General features: G+C 41.4%; 1 pseudogene; it reads right to left on the bottom strand.

Moving 5' to 3' along the window:
* Window positions 1-5,641: 5,641 nt before the first annotated feature.
* Window positions 5,642-6,017, bottom strand: LOC136139165 (pancreatic progenitor cell differentiation and proliferation factor B-like; annotated as a pseudogene).
* Between the last annotated feature and the right edge of the window lie 6,109 nt (window positions 6,018-12,126).

Genomic DNA, 12,126 nt, shown 5'->3' with positions numbered 1-12,126 from the left:
TCCACTTTTGTACCTTCCCCTCCCCCATTCTCCCCCCCCCCCCACACCTCCCCCTGCCAGCAGTTTTCTTGGGACTTCCCGATAGTCCTGGGAAACCCCTGGACCGCCTCTTTCTCCTGGGCTGGATCCTCTCTTCCCTGGATCTGTGTGTTCTTTCTTGGTTTATCCCCTTTTTATTGAAGCACCCCCTCCAGTAGCTTCCTGGAAAAGGAAGGAACTTTTTTGGATAGCTTGATTGATCATTTGTGGAAATATGGAATTCTAGGTTGAAAATGATCTCCCTTCACCATTTCATATGCCTCACCCCGTGTTTTCCATTTGCTATGTGCTGTGGAGAGAGCCGACCCTATTCTAGGCCTGATCCTTTGGATGGGAACCTTCCCCCTCTTTAGGATGTTCCCTTTAACCCTGAGGTCTGAAAATCACCACTGACGTGCCTTTGGTGCGGGCCTCGCAGTCACTATACCGGGCTCTCACAGGCTTCTTTCATCTGGGAGAGCGGGAAGGAGACGGTGTAACAGATGTGGTTGGGGCCCAGTGGTTGGGAGCCCAGTGGTTGGTCTTTGGGGCCATCAAGAGGATTCTGGTGCTACTTGCTTGAATTCTGCTGCTGGTGTCCCACGCTGCGTTCCTCCCTGCCCAGTGTCCCTCGGGTTCATGTGGAAAACCTCTGGAGAGGTTTGTCCACATCCTCACCTGCATTTGGTTGCTGTCACTATTTTCTTTTTCTTCATCTTTAGGGCCATTCGAATAGGTGTGGTGATATATTACGGTGGTTTTAATTTGCATTTCCCTGATGGCTAATGTTGTGCGTCTTTTTGTGTGCTTATTTTCCATCCATATATCCTCTTTGACACAATGTCTCTTTATATTTTTTGCCCATTTTCTAATTGGATTTTCTTTTTCATTTTTTACTGTTGAGTTTTGAGAATTCTTTATATATTCTAGATACTAGCCTTTGGTTGGAGATGTGGTTTGCAAACATTTTATCCAAATCTGTAGTTTGTCTCTCCTTTTAACAAAAACATTTCTAAACAGACTGTGATAAATAAAATGTTGGCAAGCCCAATTAAGGAACTGAGAAAAGTGACATGACTGCTTGAGATAGGAGGTTAAATGACACTTTTCCTGTTTTTATAGAAATTTGGCTGAATTCCCAAACTGAGAATGATTGTTGGTAAGTGCTTATACATTTAAAGCAGAGAAGAACTGGGGGTTGGGGGAAATGGGGAGATATAGGTCAAAGGGCACAGATTTCCAGTTATAAGATTAACAAGTTTGGGAATCTAAGGTACAGCATGGTGATTATAGCTAACAATACTGTATCGTATACTTGAATGTTGCTAAGAGAGCAGATCTGAGATGTTCTCACCACAAAAAAGAAATGGTAAATATGAGGTGGGTTGGAAGTGGTAGCTAATACTATGGTGATAATCATTTTGCAATTTATAAATGTATCCAATCAACACATTGTATACCTTAAACTTACACAGTGTTATGTGTCAATTATATCTCAATAAAGCTGGAAAAGAAGGACTTCCCTGGTGGCGAAGTAGTTAAGAATCTGCCTGCCAATGCAGGGGACACAGGTTCGAGCCCTTGTCCAGGTAAATCCCGCATGCCGTGGAGCAACTAAGCCCGTGTGCCACAGCTACTGAGCCTATGCTCTAGAGCCTGTGAGCCACAACTACTGAGCCCACATGTCACAACTACTGAAGCCCACACGCCTACAGCCTGTGCTCTGCAGCAAGAGAAGCCACCGCAGTGAGAAGCCCGTGCACAACGAAGTAGCCCCCACTCGCTGCAACTAGAGAAAGCCCGCACGCAGCGACAAAGACCCAACACAGCCGAAAATATAAATAAATAAATAAATTTATTAAAAAACAAACTGGAAAAGAAACCCAGAGAGGTGCTGAACGTAACTAGTCACAACTTACTAAGAGATGATAAAAAAGAAACCATTCTTGGGCTTCCCTGGTGGCGCAGTGGTTGAGAGTCCGCCTGCCGATGCAGGGGACACTGGTTCGTGCCCCTGTCTGGGAAGATCCCACATGCTGCGGAGCGGCTGGGCCCGTGAGCCATGGCCGCTGAGCCTGTGTGTCCGGAGCCTGTGCTCCGCAACGGGAGAGGCCACAACAGTGAGAGGCCCGCGTACAGCAAAAAAAAAAAACCATTCTTCTTCCCAGCCTCTGTAAGTGAAGATTATTTCAAGGGAATTCTTAGATGTAGTGAGAGATTCAACACTTTTTTTCTCTCCATATCAGGGAGAGGAACGCTTCTCCATGCCCCATTGGCCAGATGATGGAGTCCAAAGGGAACCAATGTAGAGACTGGAGTTGTCTTCAAGGGGGTAAGACAGGCCTGTCAGTACCAGGCCAGATAGTAGTTAAGCTGCACACTCTGGACTGCTATTTGAGAAGAGCAAGAAGAGTTTGCAGGGAGGCTGTGGATGTGTGCTGAGGAGTTTCGGAGTAACCATGGAGAAATAGACTCGTCCTTGACAGAAGTCTGAAGACATAAACCTGGGCTGGAGCTGCCCCATTCATCAGTTGATTGGGTTACTTGGTTGTCTGTCAGGGAACCTGTGAGCCGACTGGACCCTATGGATATCAAGCTTGAACCACCTAGAGAGGACCCTGCCCAAGAGGACTGCATGGCAGTAAGGCTGAAAGAGGATGTGGGTATACAGCTGCAATCTGGGGCAGGAACTAATGGTGACCATCACAGAGGGCAGCGAGAGAGCTCATCATCCTTGTGAAGAGCTGCTATGGTGCAGAGGGTCCCATAGGGCTCTCTGAAGCACCACACAAGTAAGGCCAGTGTTGGAGGCCTGCCATGAAGAGCAATTTGACCGCCACAATAGCACCAGATCACAGAGCTCTTTTCCTTGAATTCTCCTCTCCCTTGCCCCAACCCTCAAGGATCAATGAAGAGAAGAGGAAAGAAAGAAAGGAGGAACCAAACAGTCCATGACTCCTGTCCTAGGTTCTCCAGAAGCAGATCTGAAATGAGGATCCCTATGAAAGTAATTCATTAGAAAGTGTTTTTAGGAAAATTAAGGATATGGGGGAACAGGATGAGGAAGAGAAGGACTTCTAGCAGGAGTATAATAGAAGTTGACCGTAAGATGAGGGTTCTTGTAAAAGTGATTCATGAGGAAGTGGCTTTAGGCAATATTAAGCAAACTCCTGTGGTGGTGGTGTAACAGGCTGAGTCCCACAGGGGAAGAATCGGGAAAACGCCAGTCACATCTCAGAGTTGTCTCAGTCAGAAACAAGGGATCTGGAGTATTTGAACTCTTGCATCCACAGTCATTGGTTAAGGGTGGCCTATGGTTGGTGAGAATGTAAATTCCAGGATATCTCCTGCTTTCTTTGTGCCCAGATGGAGCATGCTGTAGCAGCTTGAGGGCAGTCCACTGACAAAGAGACACAGGTGCTGCTTGTTAAGAATAAAGTCATTTGCAAATGAAGCAACTGACAAAGGATTAATCTCCAAAAGTTATAAGCAGCTCATGCAGCTCAATGACAAAAAACCAAACAACCCAATCCAAAAATGGGCAAAAGACCTGAATAGACATTTCTCCAAAGAAGATATACAGACTGTCAACAAACACATGAAAGAATGCTCAAGGTCATTAATCATTAGAGAAATGCAAATCAAAACTACAATGAGATATCATCTCACACCAGTCAGAATGGCCATCAGCAAAAAATCTAGAAACGGGGCTTCCCTGGTGGCACAGTGGTTGAGAATCTGCCTGCTAATGCAGGGGACATGGGTTCGAGCCCTGGTCTGGGAGGATCCCACATGCCGCGGAGCAGCTAGGCCCGTGAGCCACAACTACTGAGCCTGCGTGTCTGGAGCCTGTGCTCTGCAACAAGAGAGGCCGCGATAGTGAGAGGCCCGCGCACCGCGATGAAGAGTGGCCTCCGCTTGCTGCAATTAGAGAAAGCCCTCGCACAGAAACGAAGACCCAGCACAGCAAAAATAAATTAATTAATAAACTCCTACCCTCAACATCTTCTAAAAAAAATCTAGAAACAATAAATGCTGGAGAGGATGTGGAGAAAAGGGAACACTCTTGCACTGCTGGTGGGAATGTGAATTGGTACAGCCACTATAGAGAACAGTATGGAGGTTCCTTAAAAAACTACAAATAGAGCAACCATATGACCCAGCAATCCCACTACTGGGCATATACCCTGAGAAAACCATAATTCAAAAAGAGTCATGTACCAAAATGTTCATTGCAGCTCTATTTACAATAGCCTGGAGATGGAAACAAGTGTCCATCATTGGATGAATGGATAAAGAAGATGTGGCACATATATACAATGGAATATTACTCAGCCATAAAAAATGAAATTGAGCTATTTGTAATGAGGTGGATAGACCTAGAGTCTGTCATACAGAGTGAAGTAAGTTAGAAAGAGAAAGACAAATACTGTATGCTAACACATATGTATGGAATTTAAGAAAAAAAAATGTCATGAAGAACCTAGGGGTAAGACAGGAATAGACACAGACCTACTAGAGAATGGACTTGAGGTTATGGGGAGGGGGAAGGATAAGCTGTGACAAAGCGAGAGAGAGGCATGGACATATATACACTACCAAATGTAAGGTAGATAGCTAGTGGGAAGCAGCCACATAGCACAGGGAGATCAGCTTGGTGCTTTGTGACCGCCTGGAAGGGTGCGATAGGGAGGGTGGGAGGGAGGGAGACGCAAGAGGGAAGAGATATGGGAACATATGTATATGTATAACTGATTCACTTTGTTATAAAGCAGAAACTAACACCATTGTAAAGCAATTATACTCCAATAAAGATGTAAAAAAAAAAAAAAGAATAAAGTCACATTGGAAACAAGTGTGCTTGAAAAGAGTGAAGGAATCTGAGCAAAATCCGGATGGTGTCTGCTACAGCCAGGCCACTGCAGATCCTGAGTTGGTGCTGTATAAAGCTTTAATTGGATGCAAGTTTTTTTTGTTTCGTTTTGTTTTGTTTTTTTCGGTACATGGGCCTCTCAGTGTTGTGGCCTCTCCCGTTGCGGAGCACAGGCTCCGGACGCGCAGGCTCAGTGGCCGTGGCTCATGGGCCCAGCTGCTCCGCGGCATGTGGGATCTTCCCGGACCGGGGCACGAACCCATGTCCCCTGCATTGGCAGGCGGACTGTCAACCACTGTGCCACCAGGGAAGCTCTGGATGCAAGTTTAAAGCTTAGTTTTATTTTAGACTGCACTTTAGAGACCTGAAATTAAGACTGATCTTATAGCTGAATATATAGGAAAGAAAAAATCCGAGAAAGTCTATTTAGTAACGGTGGAATGACAGTATATGATGCCCTTAATCAGGTTGAGGAATTTCCCTTTTATTTCTAGTTTTCTACTTTATTTATTTATTTGATTGACTGATTGATGGCTGCTTGTAGTTTATTTTCCACTTGGTGCAAGGCACAGGGTTGTGGGGTATCAGGAAGGCTCTCATGTGTCTTGGATAGTAAAGAGTGGGATTCTCTCAGCTTCCTTTTTTAGTGTTTTGCTGTTTTGATATTAAAAACCCAACTGCTTCCACTGGCTGCAGCCTGCTTAGCTCGGGGAGGGGAAGGGGGTGGGGGTGGGGTTAGCTCTGATGAGCCTAGTGCCTTGGAAGAAAGCCTGGCAGCTGGTGGTGGCCACTCAGGACGAGGGGGGCAGCAGTTGGTTTTGCCAGGCTGGCCACCAGGCTGCTGCTTCCACATGGCTTCCCGAGCCAGGTCACAGCTGAGCATACCTGTGGAGGCCTGGGCAGATTCCAAGTGCTCTGTGGCCATGAATGGGAGAGTGGACTTCCCGAAAAAGAAGCTAGCCCACCAGTGTCCCGGATCGGCTCTGGGGAGACTGGGGTGGTGAGAGATGGCTTCCCCAGGGTACTTGGCACTTCCGCAGGAGCTGTTACTGGAACTGGAACCCAGGTGACGCTGGTATTAGTCGTGGATGGCCACCAGAGAGACACTGGAGGGGATGACTGACATGCTCTTGCTTGTGGGCTGGTGGAAACCTTGGCGGCAACCCCTCGCGGGCCTCGGTGAGCAATCGCGGACGGTGGGGACCGGGCCACTAGACCACGGAGCCCATCTGCACAGGAAACCAAAGGTGGCCGCTCCACTATCCAGAAGCGCGGGGTGCGTACGTGTGGACGCTCCCCATTATATGGCGGCATGGCCCAGCGCCCTGCAAAGCCCCATTGCTGAGAGTTTTTAAAAAAATCATGGTTGGGGACTTCCTTGGTGGCGCAGTGGATAAGACTCCGTGCTCCCAATGCAGGGGGCCTGGGTTGGATCCCTGGTCAGGGAACTAGATCCCACATGCATGCTGCAACTAAGGAGTCTGCCTGCTGCAACTAAGACCAGGGGCAACCAAATAAATAAATATTAAAAAAATCATGGATGGGTATTGAATTTCATCTAATGCTATTCTGAATGATTGATATGATTATATGGATTTTCTTCTTATATTGTTAATATAGTGGACTACATTGATTTTTGAATATTGAGCCAACCTTGCAGTCCTGCAACAAACCTCATTTGGTCATAGTGTGTTATACGTTTTGTTTATTGCGAGATTCAAACTGCTAGTGTTTTGTTGAGGATTTTTATATCCATGGTCATGAGAGATGTTGGTCTGTAGTTTTCTTCTCTTGTATTATCTTTGTCTCACTTAGTAGCAGGGAAAATGCTAGCTTAATAAAATGAGTTGGGAAGGGTTCCCTCCTTTTCTATTTTTCTGGAAAGGATTACATAGAATTGGTGTTAGTTCTTCTTTAAGTGTTTGGTAGAATTCTCTATTTACACCATTTAGGCCTGGAGATTTCTTTTTTGGAAAGTTTTAAACTATGAATTCAATTTCTTTAACCGTTATGGAACACTTCAGTTAATTTATTTCATCTTAGGTAAGTTGTGGTAGTTTGTGGGTTTTGGAGAATTGAATAATTTCATTTAAGTTGTTAAAATTTTATGCATAGAATTATTCATAATGTTCCTTTATTATCCTTTTAATCTCTTCTGAGTGTATAGTAATATCCCTTCTTTTATTCCTGATATTAGTAAATTAATATAAAATTAATTTGTTCCTTTTTTTTTTTGGTCAGTCTTGCTAAAGGTTTATCAATTGTATTGATCTTTTCAAAGAATTAGCTTTTGGTTTCACTGATTTTTCTCTTTGTTTTTCTGTTTTCAATTTTATTGATTTCTGTTCTTAGCTTTATTATTTCCTTTCTTCTGCTTGCTTTGGGTTTGTTTTGTTCTTTTTCTAATTTCTTAAAATGGGAACTTAGGTTGTTGACTTAAGATCTTTCTTCTATTTAGGATAAGCATTTAATGTTGTAAATTTCTAAGTATTTTTTTAGCTGCATCCCACAAATTTTGATATGTTTATATTTTAATTGTAGTAATTTCTCTTGAGACTTTCTCTTTGATCCATGGATTATTTAGAAATGTGTGGTTTAATTTTGGGGATTTGGAGATTTTTAAATTATCTTTTTGTTATTGATTTCTAGTTTAATTCCATTTTTATCTGAGGCCTTATGTTATAAAATTTTAACTTGTACCAATTTGTTAAAGTTTGTTTTATGATCCATGATATGGTGTATCTTGGTGAAAGTGCCATGTGAACTTGAAAATAATGTGTTTTCACTATTGTTGGGTGGAGTGGTCTATAACTGTCAATTAGGTCTAGTTTGTTGATGGTGTTAAGTTCTATATTTTTATGTCTACATGTTTTATTACTCAGAAAAGAGTGCTGAAGTTTTCAACCGTAATGGTGGATGTGTCTCTTTCTCTTCATTTCCTTCAGTTTTTGTATCATGTATTTTGAAATACTGTTGTTAAGTGTATATACATTTAGGATTGTTATGCCTTATTGGTGAATTAACCCTTTTATCTCGTAATGTTCATCTTCATCCCTAGTAATTGGATTTGCTCTGACTTTTACTTTGGTATTAATATAGCCACTCCAGCTTTCTTTTTTTTTTTTTTTTTTTTTTTCCAGCTTTCTTTTGATTAGGGTTTGCCTAGTTATCTTTTTTTTTTTTTTTTTTTTTTACGGTACGCCGACCTCTCACCACTGTGGCCTCTCCCATTGCGGAGCACAGGCTCCGGACACGCAGGCTCAGCGGCCATGGCTCACGGGCCTAGCCGCTCCGCAGCATGTGGGATGCTCCCAGACCGGGGCACGAACCCGTGTCCCCTGCATCAGCAGGTGGACTCTCAACCACTGAGCCACCAGGGAAGCCCTGCCTAGTTATCTTTACCCATATTTTAATTTTAACCAATTTATATCATATTTGAAGTGAGTTTCTTGTAGACAGCATATAGTTGGGTCATTTAAAAATCCATTCCCTACCTTTTCAATGATGTGTTTAGAACATTTACATTTAATGTCATTATTGATATTTTTGCATTTAGATCTACCATGATTTGTTTTCTGTTTCTTCCCTCTGTTTTAAATTTCTCTGTTTCCAATTTCCTGCGTACTTTTGGGTTATTTAAACATTTTTAATTCTCCATTTTAATTTTTCTATTGTGATTTTGACTATATCTCTTTTAAAAATTAATTAATTAATTTTATTTTTGGCTATGTTGGGTCTTTGTTGCTGCACGCGGGCTTTCTCTAGTTGTGGCGAGCGGGGGCTACTCCTTGTTGTGGTGCACGGGCTTCTCATTGCAGTGGCTTCTCTTGTTGCAGAGCACGGGCTCTAGGTGCGTGGGCTTCAATAGTTGTGGCACGTGGGCTCCATAGTTGTGGCGCACAGGCTTAGTTGCTCCACAGTATGTGGGATCTTCCTGGACCAGTGCTCAAAGCTGTGTCCCCTGCGTTGGCAGGTGGATTCTTAACCTCTGCCCTACCAGGGAAGTCCTTGACCGTATCTCTTTGTGTAGTGTAAAAAAATTGGTTGCTCTAGGAATTACAAAATACATAATTAACTTTTTACAGCCTACCTAGAATCAATGCTTTATTATTTTAATGGAATACAGAAACTTTACCACTGTAAATATCCTTTTTTCCTTCTCTGTTATAGGCTGAATTGTGTCTCCCCTAAAATTCATACGTTGAAGCCCTAATCCCCAGTACCTTAGAATGTGACTGTTTAGGGGGATAGGGTCTTTAAGGAGGTGATTAAGTTAAAATTAGGCTGTTTGGGTGGGCCCTAATCCAATCCGACTGGTGTCCTTATAAAAAGAAGAAAATTGGGCATACAAAAAGAGGCACCAGGGATGTGCATGCACAGAAGAAAGATCATATGAGGACACAGTGAGAAGATGGCTATCTGTAAGCCAAAGAGGGAGACCTCAGATGGAACCAAACCTAATGACACCTTGATCATGAACTTCTAGCCTCCAGAACTGTGAGAAAATTAATTTCTATTGTTTAAGGTACTCAATCTGTAGTAGTTTGTTATGGTAGCCCTAGAAAACTAAAACACCCTCTTTATGCTACAGTTGTCTTATATTTTAAATCTACATACCTTGAAAACCCCAGTAGGCAATGTTACTTTTTTTCTTTGTTTTTAACCATCAAGCATATTTTATTTTATTTTTTAAAATTTTATTGAAATATAGTTGATTTACAGTGTTGTGCAAGCATATTTAAATGTCTCAAGAAGAGATCAAGAATCTATTATTTTACCAAGACATTTACCATTTCTGTTACTCTTCATCCGTGTTTTCTTCTGGTGTCATTTCCTTCCAGTCTGAATAGCTTCCTTTAATCATTCTTTTACAGTAGATCTGCTAACATTAAATTTTCTTAGTTTTCTTTCAACTGAGAATGTCTTTACCTTAATATCTGAAGGATATTTTCACTGGACATAGTATTCTGGTTGATAGTTCTTTCCTTTCACCATTTGAAAAATGTGCCATTTCCTTCTGGCCTCAATTTCTAATGAAACTAGTTTCAGCTGTCATCAGAATCCTTCTTCCCCTGTAGGGGGATGCTTTTAAGATCTTTTACTTGTCTTTTATTTTCAACAGTGGTGTTTGGAGGGCATATTTACATGTTTTTGAAATATATAATCCTGTCGCAATATATTGGCTCGTAATAATAACAAACCATGCATCTGTTATTATGTATGTGTTGTTTTATAAATTTCTGAAATGTTTAGTATTGCCCTATTGATAAAGAAGATTCTCCAAGTATTAGCAGAGTAACTCATTATCACTTCAATAATGTAAATATAGCATTGTTAAAATTTTGGAATAACGTGATTTCAGTAATTCCTGAGAATTTCCTAGAATTCTGATTTCTTGCTCCTGAATCCTAAAGATTAATATCCGTCAGACATTTGGAAACACCAGCTAGACCTGATAACATGATAAGCTGCGTTGTGTTTCTGGATAGCAAGGTATAATACTACAAATATATCAGTCCTTCCAAAAATTATATGTAAACATAATGCAATTTTTTTTTTTTTTTTTTGCGGTACGCGGGCCTCTCACTGTTGTTGGCCTCTCCCGTTGCGGAGCACAGGCTCCAGACGCGCAGGCTCAGCGGCCATGGCTCACGGGCCCAGCTGCTCCGCGGCATGTGGGGTCTTCCCGGACCGGGGCATAAACCCGTGTCCCCTGCATCGGCAGGCGGACTCTCAACCACTGCGCCACCAGGGAAGCCCCCATAATGCAATTTTGATCTGAATGCCAGTAAACTTTTTTTTGGAACAGGACAAAATAACTTTGATGTTCATATAGAAGAACAAAAGCCTAAGTATATATAAGATTTATGGTTAAGAAATTGTGAGAGGTCACTTTAATCTGCTAAAATCAAATCAGTGTGCTATTAGCACAAGAAAAGAAATTAAATCAGCGGAACAGACTACAAGTCCAGAAATATATACAAATATAGTTAGGAATTTAATATGTGACAAAAGTCTCATTTTAATTCATTGGGGGAAAATATAAAATATAATATAGTTTATAAATCAGTTATTCATTTGGAATAAAACAAAGCCAGACTGTTGTCTCAAGCCCTATACAGGAATAATAAACCCTGGATGGATCAATTATTTAAATGCAAACATTAATCATTACAAATATTAGAAAGAAAATTTGGAAAATGTATAAAATTGGGATAGGGAGCTCTTTCTAAACAAGGCTAGAAATCCAGAAGCCATAAAAGAAATGGCAGTCCTTTTTGATTACATAAGAATCGGCGGGGGGGGGGGGGGGGGGGGGAAACAGCATGCCAAAAGGCATTATGCTTTTAATATCCCACTGAGACGTCCTGGACAATAAGGTGAAATGAGGCACAATTCCACAATCTATCTTTTCTAATATTCGACAAAATGAGCAAAGTTACCACCATTTACCACCTTTACAAACGACCAAAGTTACTCCAGCAATATCCAAACGTGAGAAGTTTTCAAACATCTGACATCAACTTTGCAAACTGGAGATCTCAAAACGAAAGATATAAATTTAGCATCTTTAAGATTTAATCATTTGTGTGCTGATTCTCTGGGATTTTAAAAGTAGATAATCATATCATTTACCAGTTATGACAGCTTTCTTTCAGTCCTTATGTGTTTGATTTGTCTTCTCTTTCTTCACTGTCTGGGACAATCTCACAAAGAACTGGGGAGACTGAGCATCCTTTATCTAGCTCTAAAGAAATGCTTCTTTTTGCTCTACTTCTGGGAAATTTCCTCAACTTTTTTCTTCCAGGTCTTCTACTAAGTCATTCAATTAGATTATAATATTTTTTACTTTCCCCTAGTGTACTTATGTGTATATACTTTGATAATATAAAACAATTAAAAAAGAAATAACAGAACCTCCCCCAGAGCTGAATGACATAGATCTCAAATGGAAATGGATCTCAAATTCTCTGCACAGTGGGTCAAAAAAGGCCCATACCTAGTCCCATTACTATGAATTTCAGAGTATCATGTAGAACAATAAGATAATAAAAGCTTTCCAGATAAGAACTTTAGAAGGTAATCACTGAAAGAATAGAAACAAGGTGCATAATTTCTAAACAATTAGAAGAAAGAAACTGTAAGAAGAAATAATAAATCTGTCAAAGTCAGGAAGGAAAAAAGACAACATAATATGGTAGATTGAAAACATGAGATTATATGGTAGGAATAAA

The sequence above is a fragment of the Phocoena phocoena genome, chromosome 19, assembly GCF_963924675.1.
Source record: "Phocoena phocoena chromosome 19, mPhoPho1.1, whole genome shotgun sequence".
NCBI lineage: Eukaryota > Metazoa > Chordata > Mammalia > Artiodactyla > Phocoenidae > Phocoena > Phocoena phocoena.
The sequence above is the reverse complement of the archived record's forward strand: the minus strand, read 5'-3'. Positions and strand labels throughout refer to the sequence as shown.